Raw genomic sequence first — 16,325 nt, forward strand, 5'->3', positions numbered from 1 at the left:
GTCTGTTAACCAATAAAATATAACAGGACTATCCACTGTTATTTATATTGAAAACTGGTAATTCCTTGCAACTGTCTTGTATCACTGAAAAATGGATTTAATATCCCATGCCAAAGATATTTAAAGTAGCCTGAGTCCCAAAAAACAAGATATATTTTTCTGTCTTTATTTAATCAGTGTACACATAACCAAGGGTATATAAAAAATGTATTATGGCGCTATATGTTTCCCATCTGATATTTTACAATAACTTAAAAACAAAAACAACAACATGCATTAATATAACACCTTTAATGTAGAAAAATTTTCTTTGCAGAGGCATATTCAAAGAAATGGACACCAAGACAAAGGAGAAGATAACAGAGATAACCAAAGAGCTGGGTTTTAAGAAGGGTCTCAAAGGAGGAGAGAGAGGTGAGAGAAGGAGCACTTGAGGGATGGAAATCCAGAATGTGGGGCCTAGGTGGCTGAAGGCACAGCCACCAATGAGATGAAGGGAGGGAAATCAGAGTCATAGCAAGAGAGACTTCAGGGGATGTAGAACTGTATAGGGTATTGGTAAGGCCGCACCTGGAGTACTGTGTGCAGTTTTGGTCACCTTACTTAAGGAAGGATATACTGGCTTTGGAGGGGGTACAGAGACGATTCACTAGGCTGATTCCGGAGATGAGGGGATTACCTTATGATGATAGACTGAGTAGACTGGGTCTTTACTCGTTGGAGTTCAGAAGGATGAGGGGTGATCTTATAGAAACATTTAAAATCATGAAAGGGAGACAAGATAGAGGCGGAGAGGTTGTTTCCACTGGTCGGGGAGACTAGAACTAGGGGGCACAGCCTCAAAGTACGGGGGAGCCAATTTAAAACCGAGTTGAGAAGGAATTTCTTCTCCCAGAGGGTTGTGAATCTGTGGAATTCTCTGCCCAAGGAAGCAGTTGAGGCTAGCTCATTGAATGTATTCAAGTCACAGATAGATAGATTTTTAACCAATAAGGGAATTAAGGGTTACGGGGAGCGGGCCGGTAAGTGGAGCTGAGTCCACGGCCAGATCAGCCATGATCTTATTGAATGTCGGAGCAGGCTCGAGGGGCTAGATGGCCTACTCCTGTTCCAAATTCTTATGTTCTTATGTAAGTGGCTAACTAAAGAAATAAAGGATGGTATCCAATTAAAAACAAGGGCATACAATGTGGCCAAAACTAGTGGGAGGGCAGAAGACTGGGAAGCTTTTAAAAGCCAGCAAAGAACGATTAAAAAAATGATTAAGAAAGGAAAGCTAGACTATGAAAGTAAACTAGCGCAAAATATAAAAACAGATAGCAAGAGTTTCTATAGGTACATAAAAAGGAAAACAGTAGCTAAAGTAAATGTTGGTCCCTTACAGGACGAGACCGGGGAATTAGTAATGGGGAACATGGAGATGGCAGAAACTCTGAACAAATATTTTGTATCAGTCTTTACGGTAGAGGACACTAACAATATTCCAACATTGAAAATTCTATGGGCTATGGGGGGGAGGAACTTAACACAATCACAATCACTAAGGAGGTGGTACTCAGTAAGATAATGGGACTAAAGGCAAATAAATCCCCTGGACCTGATGGCTTGCATCCTAGGGTTTTGAGAGAATTACTGGCAGGGATTGTGGATGCATTGGTTGTAATTTACCAAAATTCCCTGGATTCTGGGGAGGTTCCAGCAGATTGGAAAACTGCAAATGTAACGCCGTTATTTAAAAAAGGAGGCAGACAAAAAGCAGGAAACTATAGCCCAGTTAGCCGAACATCTCTGGTTGGGAAAATATTGGAGTCCATTATTAAAGAAGCAGTAGCAGGACATTTGGAAAAGCAAAATTTGGTCAGGCAGAGTCAGCATGGATTTATGAAGGGGAAGTCAAGTTTGAAAAATTTGCTGGAGTTCTTTCAGGATGTAACGAACAGGGTAGATAGAGGGGAATCAGTGGATGTGGTGTATTTGGACTTCCAGAAATCCATTTGACAAGGTGCCACATAAAAGGTAACTGCACAAGATAAAAGATCATGGGGTTGGGGGTAATATATTAGCATGGATGGAGGATTGGCTAACTAACAGAAAACAGAGAGTCGGGATAAATGATTCATTCTCTGGTTGGCAACCAGTAACTAGTGGGGTGCCGCAGGGATCAGTGCTGGGATCCCAACTATTTACAATTTATATTAACGACTTGGAAGAAGGGACTGAGTGTAACGTAGCCATGTTTGCTCATGCTACAAAGATGGGAGGAAAAGCAATGTGTGAGGAGGGCACAAAAAATCTGCAAAAGGACATAGACAGGCTAAGTGAGTGGGCAAAAATTTGGCAGATGGAGTATAATGTCGGAAAGTGTGAGGTCATGCACTTTGGCAGAAAAAATCAAAGAGCAAGTTATTATTAAATGGAGAAAGATTGCAAAGTGTTGCAGTACAGCGGGACCTAGGGGTACTTGTGCATGAAACACAAAAGGTAGAGCAAAAGGTATGCAGGTACAGCAAGTCATCAGGAAGGCCAATGGTATCTTGGCCTTTATTGCAAAGGGGATGGAGTATAAAAGCAGGGAAGTCTTGCTATGGCTATATAAGGTATTGGTGAGGCCACACCTGGAATACTGTGTGCAGTTTTGGTTTCCATATTTATGAAAGGATATACTTGCTTTGGAGGCAGTTCAGAGAAGGTTCACTGGGTTGATTCCGGGGATGAGGGGTTGACTTATGAGGAAAGGTTGAGTAGGTTGGACCTCTACTCATTGGAATTCAGAAGAATGAAAGGTGATCTGATCGAAAAGTATAAAATTATGAGGGGGCTTGACAAGGTGGATGCAGAGAGGATGCAGAGTTTCCACTGATGGGGGAGACGAGAACTAGAGAGCAAAATCTTAGAATAAGAGGCCGCCCATTTAAAACAGAGATGAGGAGAAATTTCTTCTCTCAGGGGGTTGTAAATCTATGGAATTCGTTGCCTCAGGGAGCTGTGGAAGCTTGGACATTGAATAAATTTAAGACAGAAATAGACAGTTTCTTAAATGATAAGGGGATAAGGGGTTATGAGGAACGGGCAGGGAAGTGGAGCTGAGTCCATGATCAGATCAGCCATGATCTTATTGAATGGCGGAGCAGGCTCGAAGGGTCGTATGGCCGACTCCTGTTCCTATTTCTTATGTTCTTATGAAAGTAAAAGCGCATGAGATCCGGGCAAAGTGGCAAGTTGGATCCAAAATTGGCTCAGAGGCAGGAAGCAAAGGGTAATGGTTGATGGGTGTTTGTGTGACTAGAAGGCTGTATATAGTGGGGTTCTGCAGGACTCGGTGCTGGGTCCCTTGCTTTTTGTGGTATATATCAATGACTGGACTTGAATTCTGGGGGTATGATTAAGAAGTTTGCAGATGAAACTAAAATAGGCTATGCTGTTGATAATGAAGAAGAAAGCTGCAGGAAGATATCAATGTACTGGTCAGGTGGGCGGAACAGTGGCAAAAGGAATTCAATACAGATAAGTGCGAGGTAATGCATTTGGGGAGGTCTAACAAGGCAAGGGAATGCATATTAAATGGTACAACACTGAAATGTGTAGAGGAACAAAGGGACCTTGGAGTGCAGGTCCACAGATCCCTGAAGGTAGCAGGCCAGGTAGACAAGGTGGTTAAGAAGACAAATGGAATACTTGCCTTTATTAGTCGAGGCATGAAATACAAGAGCAAGGAGGTTATGCTTGAACTGTATTATACACTGGTTAGGTAGCAGCTGGAGTACTGTGTGCAGTTCTGGTCACCACATTGAAGGAAAGATGTGGTTGCACTGGAAAGGGTACAGAGGAGATTTACAAGAATGTTGCCTGGACTGGAGAAATTTGGCTATGAGGAAAGATTGGAGATAGAAACATAGAAACATAGAAAATAGGTGCAGGAGTAGGACATTCGGCCTTTCGAGTCTGCACTGCCATGCAATGCGTTCAAGGTTGAACATGCAACTTCAGTACCCCATTCCTGCTTTCTCGCCATACCCCTTGATCCCCCTAGTAGTAAGGACTACATTTAACTCCTTTTTGAATATATTTAGTGAATTGGCCTCAACAACTTTCTGTGGTAGAGAATTCCACAGGTTCACCACTCTCTGGGTGAAGAAGTTTCTCCTCATCTCGGTCCTAAATGGCCCACCCCCTATCCTTAGACTGTGCCCCTGGTTCTGGACTTCCCCAACATTAATAAGAACATAAGAACATAAGAATTAGGAACAGGAGTAGGCCATCCAGCCCCTCGAGCCTGCTCCGCCATTCAACAAGATCATGGCTGATCTGGCCGTGGACTCAGTTCCACCTACCCGCCCGCTCCCCATAACCCTTAATTCCCTTATTGGTTAAAAATCTATCTATCTGTGATTTGAATACATTCAATGAGCTAGCCTCAACTGCTTCCTTGGGCAGAGAATTCCACAGATTCACAACCCTCTGGGAGAAGAAATTCCTTCTCAACTCGGTTTTAAATTGGCTCCCCCGTATTTTGAGGCTGTGCCCCCTACTTCTAGTCACCCCGACCAGTGGAAACAACCTCTCTGCCTCTATTCTGTCTATCCCCTTCATTATTTTAAATGTTTTTATAAGATCACCCCTCATCCTTCTGAACTCCAACGAGTAAAGACCCAGTCTACTCAATCTATCATCATGAGGTAACCCCCTCATCTCCGGAATCAGCCTAGTGAATCGTCTCTGTACCCCTTCCAAAGCTAGTATATCCTTCCTTAAGTAAGGTGACCGAAACTGCATGCAGTACTCCAGGTGCGGCCTCACCAATACAGTTGCAGCAGGACCTCCCTGCTTTTGTACTCCATCCCTCTCACAATGAAGGCCAACATTCCATTCGCCTTCCTGATTACCTGCTGCACCTGCAAACTAACTTTTTGGGATTCATGCACAAGTTCCTCGTTAGTATAGTGGTGAGTATCCCCGCCTGTCACGCTGGAGACCGTGGTTCAATTCCCCCGACGGGGCGGCAGCTGTTTCAAATTGTAGAATTTTCTCTAAAAGAGTTTCATGCACAAGGACCTCCAGGTCCCTCTGCACTGCAGCATGTTGTAATTTCTCCCCATTCAAATAATATTCCCTTTTACTGTTTTTTTTCAAGGTGAATGACTTCACATTTTCCGACATTGTATTCCATCTGACAAACCTTAGCCCATTTGCTTAACCTATCTAAATCTCTTTGCAGCCTCTCTGTGTCCTCTACACAACCCGCTTTCCCACTAATCTTTGTGTCATCTGCAAATTTTGTTACACTACACTCTGTCCCCTCTTCCAGGTCATCTATGTATATTGTAAACAGTTGTGGTCCCAGCACTGATCCCTGTGGCACACCACTAACCACCGATTTCCAACCCAAAAAGGACCCATTTATCCCAACTCTCTGCTTTCTGTTAGCCAGCCAATTCTCTATCCATGCTAATACATTTCCTCTGTCTCCATGTACCTTTATCTTCTGCAGTAACCTTTTGTGTGGCACCTTATCGAAGGCCTTTTGGAAATCTAAATACACCACATCCATCGGTACACCTCTATCCACCATGCTCATTATATCCTCAAAGAATTCCAGTAAATTAGTTAAACATGATTTCCCCTTCATGAATCCATGTTGCGTCTGCTTGATTGCACTATTCCTATCTAGATGCTGGGTCTGTTTTCTTTGGAACAGAGGAGATTGAAGGGAAACCTCATTGAGGTGTATAAAATTATGAGGGGCCGGGATAGAGTGGATAGGAAGGACCTGTTTCCCTTGGCAGAGTGGTCAACAACCAGGGGGCATAGATTTAAAGTAATTGGGGGGAGGTTTAGAGGAGATATGAGGGGAAATGTCTTCACTCAGAGGGTAGTGAGGGTCTGGAACTCACTGCCTGAAAGGGTGGTGGAGGCAGAAACCCTCACCACATTTAAAAAATACTTTGGTGTGCACTTAAAGTGCCGTAACCTACAGGGAAAGCTCTTGGTCGGCCGGCACGGACATGATAGGCCGACATGGCCTCCGGCCATGCTGTAAATTTCTCTGATTCTATATGATTCTATGAGTGAGAATTCACCCCCTTAATTTCCCCCTTGAGTGATCTGTGTGATGGAATACTTGTGCACTTTGAACAAGCATTGCCGGCATGTATGGTTTTGAAACTTGCATCTACAAGATAGAGATGGGAATTCGCAATTGCCTCCATTAACAATGCCAATTAGCTGTTAATGAAACTAGGTTAACATCAGGAGTTGGGGTAATATATTAGCATTGCTAGCATATTGGCTAACTAACTGAAAACAGAGAGTGGGGATAATTGTGTCATTTTCTGGTTGGCAAACGGTAACTCGTGGGGTGCCACAGGGTTCCGTGCTGGGGCCTCAACTATTTACAATCTATATTAACAACTTAAATGAGGGGACTGAGTGTAATGTAGCCAAGTTTGCTGATGATACAAATAGAAAGCAAATTGTGAGGAGGACACAAACAATCTGCAAAGAGATATAGACAGGCTAAGTGAGTGGGCAAACATTTGGCAGATGGATTATAATGTGCGAAAGTGTGAGGTTATCCACTTTGGCAGGAAAAATTAAAAAACACATTATTATTTAAATGGAGAAAAACTACAAAATGCTGTAGCACTGAGGGACCTGAGGGTCCTTGTGCATGAAACACAAAAAGTTAGTATGCACGGTCAGCAGGTAATCAGGAAGGCAAATGGAATGTTGCCCTTTATTGCAAGGGGGATGGAGTATATAAGCAGGAAAGTCCTGCTACAACTGTACAGTGTATTGGTGAGGCCACACCTAGAGTATTGCGTACAGTTTTGGTCTCCTTATTTAAGGAAGGATATATTTGCATTGGAGGCAGTTCAGAGAAGGTTCACTAGGTTGATTCCGGAAATGAGGGGGTTGACTTATGAAAAAAGGATGAGCAGGTTGAGCCTATAGTCATTAGAGTTTAGAAGAATTAGAGGTGATCTTATTGAAACATATAAGATACTGAGGGGGTTTGACACGGTAGATGCAGAGAGGATGTTTCCACTTGTGGGGGATCTGGAACTAGGGGGGCATAGTTTAAGAATAAGGGATTGCCCAATTAGAACTGAGATGAGGAGGAATTTCTTATCTCAGAGAGTTGTAAAATTGTGTAATTCTCTGCCTCAGAGAGCTGTGGAGGCGCAGTCATTGAACATATTTAAGGTGGAAATAGACATATATTGAACAATAAGGGAGTCAAAGGTTATGGTGAACGGGCAGGGAAATGAAACTGACCCAAGATCAGATCAGCCACGATCTTATTAAATGGCGGAGCAGGCTCGTGGGGCCAAATGGCCTACTCCAAATTCTTATATTCTTATGTTCTTAAAATAGTTACATGAAAAACGTATTTACCCATTGATCTTGCACTGAACAAGGTCGAGGAACAATTAGAGAGTCTTCATTTTAAACTAGCTACAATCTGGTTAAAAACAAATTATGACCTGAGATTCACAGTCACATTTTAGAGCCCTGGATAAACAGTTTGGCTTTCTAACCCCCAAAGAACATCCAAGCTCTATCTTAAATTTTGAAGACCACAGTTTGGAGACTATCTTACACTCAAGTGACAAAGCAAAATTGTTTACAGGATAAAAAAACTTCTCAGAACATAAGAACGTCAGTAGTCCATTCAGCCCCTCAAGCCTCTGTTCTACCATTCAATTGGATTATGGCTGATCTATATCTCAACTCCATTCACCTACCTTGATTCCATATCCCTTAAAGCCTTACCTAACCAAAATCTATCAATCTCAGTTTCAAAATGTTCAATTGACCTTGTGCAAGATTATCATGGATTAGTTGTTTTTAGAATACTTGTTTTAACATCTTACAATCATTAATATCTTATAATCATCAGTAATGGATTTATAATTGTGTGCAAGAATTAAATGTAGAAGTCTGTAATCATCAATTGAATGCAATGATAACCTGAATTATATATGACAGGTAACCCTTTTGGTTATAATTAAAAGCCTGTGGGTAAGCTGTAACCAGCGGGCCTTGGATGAGAAAGAGGATTGTTGGGGTCGAATAGGGAAGCTGTGTGTGAATGCTGGATATTAGCTAAGAGTAAGGATGAGACATAGAGTGCAACTAGCCTGGGAAGAAAGGTCAGGTGTAGTTGCCACTGTGTTGGAATGTAATGATGTGTGCAATGAATTAAAAGCAATGGGCTAGAAATTACGTTATGCCCCGTTTGGGGAGATAACTTTTGCTTGAGTGCAAGAGTATCGCCGGGCGCTACACAATTCAGTCGGACACGAACATCCTGTTTAGCACTCCAGGAGGGAAGTGGAGTGCTAAATCAAGCGCTACCACTTCCCTTGGAACACTAAACGGAGCAAGAGGGTGGTAGCAGCAAAGTGCTGCACAATGTCCCGTGCAGTGCTATCGGATTCACAGCCTCCTTCCCTCCCTTAAAGGCAAGGGCCAATGCTGAGGTGATTTCAAGGTAAGGCTGGGAATGGTGGGCGATGACACCTACGATCCATGAAGTATAGCTTCAAGCACTCCGAGAGTGCAGGGCTGCTCAATCAGGCGCTGGGAAGAATTTTAAAAACAGCACACGAGGTCACAATGTCTTCTGCAGCTGCCATTGTTGAACCCCGGCGATGCTGCAGGGGGCGGAAGCGAACTTAAGATTCGGGGCGATAACAAGGGGCCGCGCATCGAACAACGTCACGATCTCCGGGGTGCAGGAGATGGAGGCGGTAAGGTTTAGCGCCCGCCATGCAAGTTAGTGAGCGTCGGTAACTTTGCCACGCCCAGTCGGTAAGCCATTAGCACCCCATTATTGCCCCCCAGAGGCTCTAACAGGAGGCACATAGGAGGCCAATTTCTCCCCCATAGGCTTTTCACTGAAACAGCAAGAACGCCATATCTCTACACTATAGAGGCATGTTCCTTTTGGGTTGCTACCCCAGATATGAGTCTTGATGATGTAAGGTGACATAAGACTAGAACCTGTGTAACCAAGATGCTGTGGGTGTGGCATCTTTATGATTGGATTTGGGGTTTTGGGTGTAAGCCAGTGATTGGCTCAGGAGGACTCCATAGATTTTGAATGGAAGTAAGGGTATAAGAAGGTGGTCTTAACAGCTACAAAGTGTAGAAGATTTCAGGAAGAATCAAGGAAACACCCGGGAGATGAAGAGAGAAAGGAAACAAGAGACACAGTGCACAGCTTATTCATGGTTATGCTTCTACCCATAGTATGACTGGATACTATGGATACATAAAAGATTACTGCACAAGATAAAAGTTCACGAGGTTGGACGTAATATATTAGCATGGATAGAGGATTGGCTAACTAACAGAAAACAGAGAGTTGGGATAAGTGGTTCATTCTCTGGTTAGCAACCAGTAACTAGTGGGGTGCCGCAGGGATCAGTGCTGGGACCCCAACTATTTACAATTTATATTAATGACTTGGAAGAAGGGACTGAGTGTAACATTGCCAAGTTTGTTGATGATACAAAGCTGGGAGGAAAAGCAATGTGTGAGGAGGACACAAAAAATCTGCAAAAGGATTAAGTGAGTGGGCAAAAATTTGGCAGATGGAGTATAATGTTGGAAAGTGTGAAGTCATGCACTTTGGCAGAAAAAAATCAAAGAGCAAGTTATTATTTAAATGGAGAAAGATTACAAAATGCTGCAGTACAGTGGAACCTGGGGGTACTTATGCATGAAACACAAAAGGATAGTATGCAGGTACAGCAAGTGATCAGGAAGGCCAATGGAATCTTGGCCTTTATTGCAAAAGGGATGGAGTATAAAAGCAGGGAAGTCTTGCTATGGCTGTATAAGGTATTGGTGAGGCCACATCTGGAATACTGCGTGCAGTTTTGGTTTCCATATTTATGAAAGGATATACTTGCTTTGGAGGCAGTTCAGAGAAGGTTCACTAGGTTGATTCCGGAGATGAGGGGGTTGACTTATGAGGAAAGGTTGAGTAGGTTAGGCCTCTACTCATTGGAATTCAGAAGAATGAGAGTTGATCTTATCGGAATATATAAGATTATGAGGGGGCTTGACAAGGTGGATGCAGAGAGGATGTTTCCACTGATAGGGGAGACTAGAACTAGAGGGCATGATCTTAGAATAAAGGCCGTCCATTTAAGACGGAGATGAGGAGAAATGTCTTCTCTCAGAGGGTTGTAAATCTGTGGAATTCGCTGCCTCTGAAAGCTGTGGAAGCTGGGATATTGAATAAATTTAAGACAGAAATAGACAGTTTCTTAAACAATAAGGGGATAAGGGATTATGGGGAGCGGGCAGGGAAGTGGAGCTGACTCCTTGATCAGATCAGCTATGATATTATTGAATGGCGGAGCAGGCTCGAGGGGCCGTATGGCCTACTCCTGTTCCTATTTCTTATGTTCTTATTTGTTCTTATAACACAAGCCTCAATAAATGTTCCCTATAAGATGCTTGTCCACATGGCTGCAGACCTCTCTGTCGGTCCAGCATAGCCCAGGACTGGCTTTCTCAATGTAAAGTTTTGCGTATGGGCTGCACAGCCCCTTAAAGGCGTCACACACCCCATAAAAAGAGGGAGCATTGATCTCAATTATACTCTTTAAGCTGCTGCTTGAATATTGTAAAGTATTCAGCTTTGCTTGTGCTGAATAAAGTTAAATCACTGTCCCCAGTATGGGTCACCCTCGAATATTTGGAACCAGGGTCCCTCTGGGATCTTACACTCGCCTCAACAGTTTTGGGGAGAGAGTTCTAGATTTCTAGAGTGTAATGTAGCCAAGTTCGCTGATGATACAAAGATGGGTGGGAAAGCAAGTTGTGAGGAGACCATAAAGAATCTGCAAAGGAATATAGATAGGCTAAGTGAGTCGGCAAACATTTGGGAATGCATAAAGTTATCCACTTTGGCAGGAAAAATAAAAAAGCAAATTATTATTTAAATGGAAAGAGATTACAAAATGCTGCAGTACAGAGGGACCTGGGCGTCCTTGTGCATGAAACACTAAAAGTTAGTATGCAGGTGCAGCAAGTAATCAGGAAGGCAAATGGAACGTTGGCCTTTATTGCAAGGGGGATGGAATATTAAAGCAGGGAAGTCCTGCTACAACTGTACAGTGTATTGATGAGACCACACCGAGAGTACTGTGTACAGTTCTGGTCTACTTATTTAAGGAGGGATAAAGTTGCACTGGAAGCTGTTCAGAGAAGGTTCACGAGGTTGATTCCTGAGATGAAGGGGTTGACTTATGAAGAAAGGATGAGTAGGTTGGGCCTATACTCATTGGTGTTTAGAAGAATGAGATGTGATCTTATTGAAACATATAAGATACTGAGGGGGCTAGCTTCCCCCACGAGCGGAAGCATCCTCTCTGCATCTAGGTAGATACAGAGAGGATGTTTCCACTCGTGGGGGAATCTAGAACTAGGGGGCATAGTTTCAGAATAAGTGATCGCCCATTTAGAACTGAGTTGAGGAGGAATTCCTTCTCTCAGAGGGTAGCAAATCTGTGAAATTCTCTGCCCCAGAGAGCTGTGGAGGCTGGGTCATTGAATATATTTAAGGTAGAAATAGACAGATTTTTGAATGATAAGGGAGTGAAGGGTTTTGGGGCTAGAATCTCCACATTTTTGCCTGCTTAACACCCACTAAACACGCATTTTACCACTGAAATGACGTATAACGCCTGTATATCGCCCATTCTGGTGATCTTGCTGTGAAGCTCTAAAGACTCCCTCCTTCCTCCCAAAGCAGCCACACCACACCCAGCGATGCCTTCAGTCCCTCTGAGCTCCCCCTCTCTCTGTTTCCTCTTCTGCGCATGTCATGGTGAACCTTGACCTCCAGAATCGCAGGAATCGAGCTTTGCCATGCCGTTGCTAAGGACGGCCACACTGTACGGCAGAAGGTCAAAAAATTTAACGCTACCGCCCGTTTGATATCGCTCACAGTAACGCCCAGATTCAAAAATGTAAACTAGGTGTTTTGAGAATGGGCGAGAAGCTGCCGATCTGAAAGCCCTTTTTTACCGCCCACACCGTAAATAATGCCCATTTTGGGTGATAAGCTCAAAAGTGTAGGTTCTAGCCCATGGGCTGCGGGCTGGGAAGTGGAGCTGAGCCCAAGATCAGATCAACCATGATCTTATTAAATGGCGATGCAGGCTCGAGGTGCCAAATGGTCTACTCCTGCTCCTATTTCTTATGTTCATATTTCCACTATCCTTTGTGGGAAGAAGTGCTTCCTAACATCATCCCAAATGGCTGAGCTCTAATTTTAACGTTGTGCCCCCTTGTTCTGGATTCCCTCATCAGAGGAAATAATTTCTGTCTATCTGCTCTATCAAAGCCTTTAATCATCTTAAACACCTCAATTAGCTCACCCCCTTAATCTCCTATACTCATAGAAACATAGAAACATAGAAAATAGGTGCAGGAGTAGGCCATTCGGCCCTTTGAGCCTGCACCACCATTCAATATGATCATGGTTGATCATGCAACTTCAGTACCACATTCCTGCTTTCTCTCCATACCCCTTGATCCCTTTAACCGTAAGGGCCACATCTTACTCCCTTTTGAATATATCTAACGAACTGGGATCAACAACTTTCTGCGGTAGAGAATTCCACAGGTTCACAATTCTTTGAGTGAAGAAGTTTCTCCTCATCTCGGTCCTAAATGGCTTACCCCTTATCCTTAGACTGTGACCCCTGGTTCTGGACTTCCCCAACATCGGGAACATTCTTCCTGCATCCAACCTGTTCAATCCTGTCAGCATGTTATATGTTTCTATGAGATCCCCTCTCATTCTTCTAAATTCCAGTGAATATAAGCCTAGTCGATCATGTCTTTCTTCATATGTCAGTCCTGCCATCCTGGGATTCGGTCTGGTGAACCTTCGCTGCACTCCCTCAACAATAAGAATGTCCTTCCTCAGATTAGGAGACCAAAACTCTACACAACATTCAAGGTGTGGCCTCACCAAGGTCCTGTACAACTGCAGAAGGACCTCCCTGCTCCTATACTCAAATCCTCTTGCTATGAAGGCCAACATGCCACTTGCCTTCTTCACCGCCTGCTGTACATGCATGCCAACTTTCAATGACTGATGTACCATGACACCTAGGTCTCGTTGCACCTCCCCTTTTCCTAATCTGTCACCATTCAGATAATATTCTGCCTTCCTGTTATTGCCACCAAAGTGGATAACCTCACATTTATCTTCATTATACTGCATCTGCCATGCATTTGCCCACTCACCTAACCTGTCCAAGTCACCCTGCAGCCTCTTAGCATCCTCCTCACAGCTCACACTGCCACCCAGCTTAGTGTCATCTGCAAACTTGGAGATATTACATTCAATTCCTTCATCTAAATCATTAATGTATATTGTAAAGAGCTGGGGTCCCAGCACTGAACCTTGCGGTACCCCACTAGTCACTGCCTGCCATTCTGAAAAGCACCTGTTTATTCCTACTCTTTGCTTCCTGTCTGCCAACCAGTTCTCTATCCATGTCAATACATTACCCCCAATACCATGTGCTTTAATTTTGCACACTACTCTCTTGTGTGGGACCTTGTCAAAAGCCTTTTGAAAGTCTAAATACACCACATTCACTGGTTCTCCCTTGTCCACTCTACTAGTTACATCCTCAAAAAATTCTGGAAGATTTGTCAAGCATGATTTCCCTTTCATAAATCCATGCTGACTTGGACCGATCCTGTCACTGCTTTCCAAATGCGCTGCTATTACATCTTTAATAATTGATTCCAACATTTTCCCCACTACCGATGTCAGGCTAACTGGTCTATAATTCCCTGTTTTCTCTCTCCCTCCTTTTTTAAAAAGTGGGGTTACATTAGCTACCCTCTAGGAACTGATCCAGAGTCTATAGAATGACCACCAATGCATCCACTATTTCTAGGGCCATTTCCTTGTACTCTGGGATGCAGACTATCAGGCCCTGGGGATTTATCGGCCTTATATTAAAAAAGGAGTTAGATGTAGTCCTTACTACTAGGGGGATCAAGGGGTATGGCGAGAAAGCTGGAATGGGGTACTGAAGTTGCATGTTCAGCCATGAACTCATTGAATGGCGGTGCAGGCTAGAAGTGCCGAATGGCCTACTCCTGCACCTGCACCTATTTTCTATGTTTCAATCCCATCAATTTCCTTAACACAATTTCCTGACGAATAAGGATTTCCTTCAGTTCCTCCTTCTCGCTAGACCCTCGGTCCCCTAGTATTTCCGGAACATTATTTGTGTCTTCCTTCGTGAAGACAGAACCAAAGTATTTGTTGAATTGGTCTGCCATTTCTTTGTTTCCTATTATGGAACTACAAAGCTAATCTATGCAATTTGCCCTCACAGTTTAACCCTTTTGGCTCTGGTATCACTCTGGTGAATCTATGGGTCAAACTAAAGGTATATCACATAATTACTCCAAATCATATCAAAGAAAAGAAAGACTTGCATTTATTTAGTGCCTTGCACGACCACCGGAAGTCCCAAACCACTTTACAGCCCATGAAGTGTTAACAATGAAGTACTGATGCGAACAAAGCTGGGAGATAGCAGAATAGTTGATGACATGTTAGTATCTTTCTTTTGGAAGTTGAGGGACTGTGATCTTGACAATATTTTAATCTTTTTATTGTAATTCAGGTATGCTTTTGTCGAACTAAATTTAGGCAAGTGGTGTCCGACTACCTTGAGGAAGTAATCTCACAGCACTTCAGTTTTGTGCCTTGATACTAAGTGACAGTACCAGCTACTCTAATGTCAAACATTGATTAAACATAATTCAAAATTCCTTGTGGCCTATACTAGAAATGTGTTTTCTCAAATGCCATTTCCTGCCCCAGCTATACTTATCAGTGAGTCTACCAAATTAATGACAATTATTGCCAAAGTAAAGGTGGTTTTGTACTGTTGGCTTGCTTCTGGTAGAACTGAATTGGGACTGCCCAAGAACTCCCTTCACCTGAGGCCCATAACAGCAATCAGCTAACACATCTACATTCCCTGCGTGGTTTACTGTTGGCTTCACAGGCTATTTAATGCCTCCTATTGGTTTGATTGGGCCAAAAATTGGGGTCGGAGGGCTACATCCAGAGTACACCACCGACCCGTGAAAGAGTTACGCACCTACCTGCTGGCAATGAGGCTGCGAAAACTTTCGCACTGAGGGTGCGAGGTGGAGGGCAATGAAATAGCCCATAGATCTCAGGGACACAGATGGTGCAGAACCATACCTGGGATCACGTGGGGCTGGGCCTGCAATCACAAAGCAGATTCCATTTCAATCATTTACAAAGGGAATCCTGTAATGAGATGTAATGGAATCCCAAACTCTGATCGAATTACAATTTACAGAATTAGAATGTAATTTGTAAGTAGCTTCATTCCATCAACCTCATTAAAAATTTAATTTTTTTATCATTTTAGACATCATTAAAACTCTAATCTGAGCCAATATTTGCAGGCATTCATTTAATTCAGTGTATGTGTATAATTTTATGATATGAAAATATTTTAATCATGCCTGAAAAATCTTACACTGATACAAACAGGCCCTGTGCCTGCTTGCATCAACCATAACATTTCTATGCGCAATTGCTGGCCAAATAGCCCAATTCTGCACCAGCTATTGCTTTTTCGTGGCCTGCGGGGATAACCTGTCACACTGTAATGCAGGAGTCCTAAGGCGAGCTCAGGGAGGACAGAAACCTCCCGTGGAGCAGACCGCAGCCGGATTTCATGCACAAGCAAATTCCGAACTTGCGGTGGACTTGGTATGGCAGTGTAAAATCTGGGTCATTGCATTTCTCAGTGGAGCTACTTTTATTAATGTAAGCATTTAGCACATATATTGTATTCCAAAAGGGGAAACTCATTTGTCGCCCCTATACCTGCATCAAGTCCATCACAGTTGAAATATATTTTTTAATACAATGGAATAATATTATAGTAAAGCAGATCATTAATAAATGCTATTACTCATACCTGGACTGCATGTATGAAACCACACTATTTGTAACTGAAAGCAAACGGAATAGGGTGTAGATGCTAATTTCAAATTGGACTTATAAAAAGAAAGAAAGACTTGCATTTATATAGCACCTTTCACGACCACCGGATGTCCCAAAGTGTTTACAGCCAATGAGGTACTTTTTGAATTGCAGTCATTGTTATAATGTAGGAAAGTTGGTATCAAAATGTTTTGAAGGACAATCTTGTACAGTCCATTTTTATACTATTTTCCTATGAGTTTTTACATTGTGCAGGATTTACATTGATATGAGC

This window comes from Pristiophorus japonicus, chromosome 3, assembly GCF_044704955.1.
Source record: "Pristiophorus japonicus isolate sPriJap1 chromosome 3, sPriJap1.hap1, whole genome shotgun sequence".
In the NCBI taxonomy this organism is placed as follows: Eukaryota; Metazoa; Chordata; class Chondrichthyes; family Pristiophoridae; genus Pristiophorus; species Pristiophorus japonicus.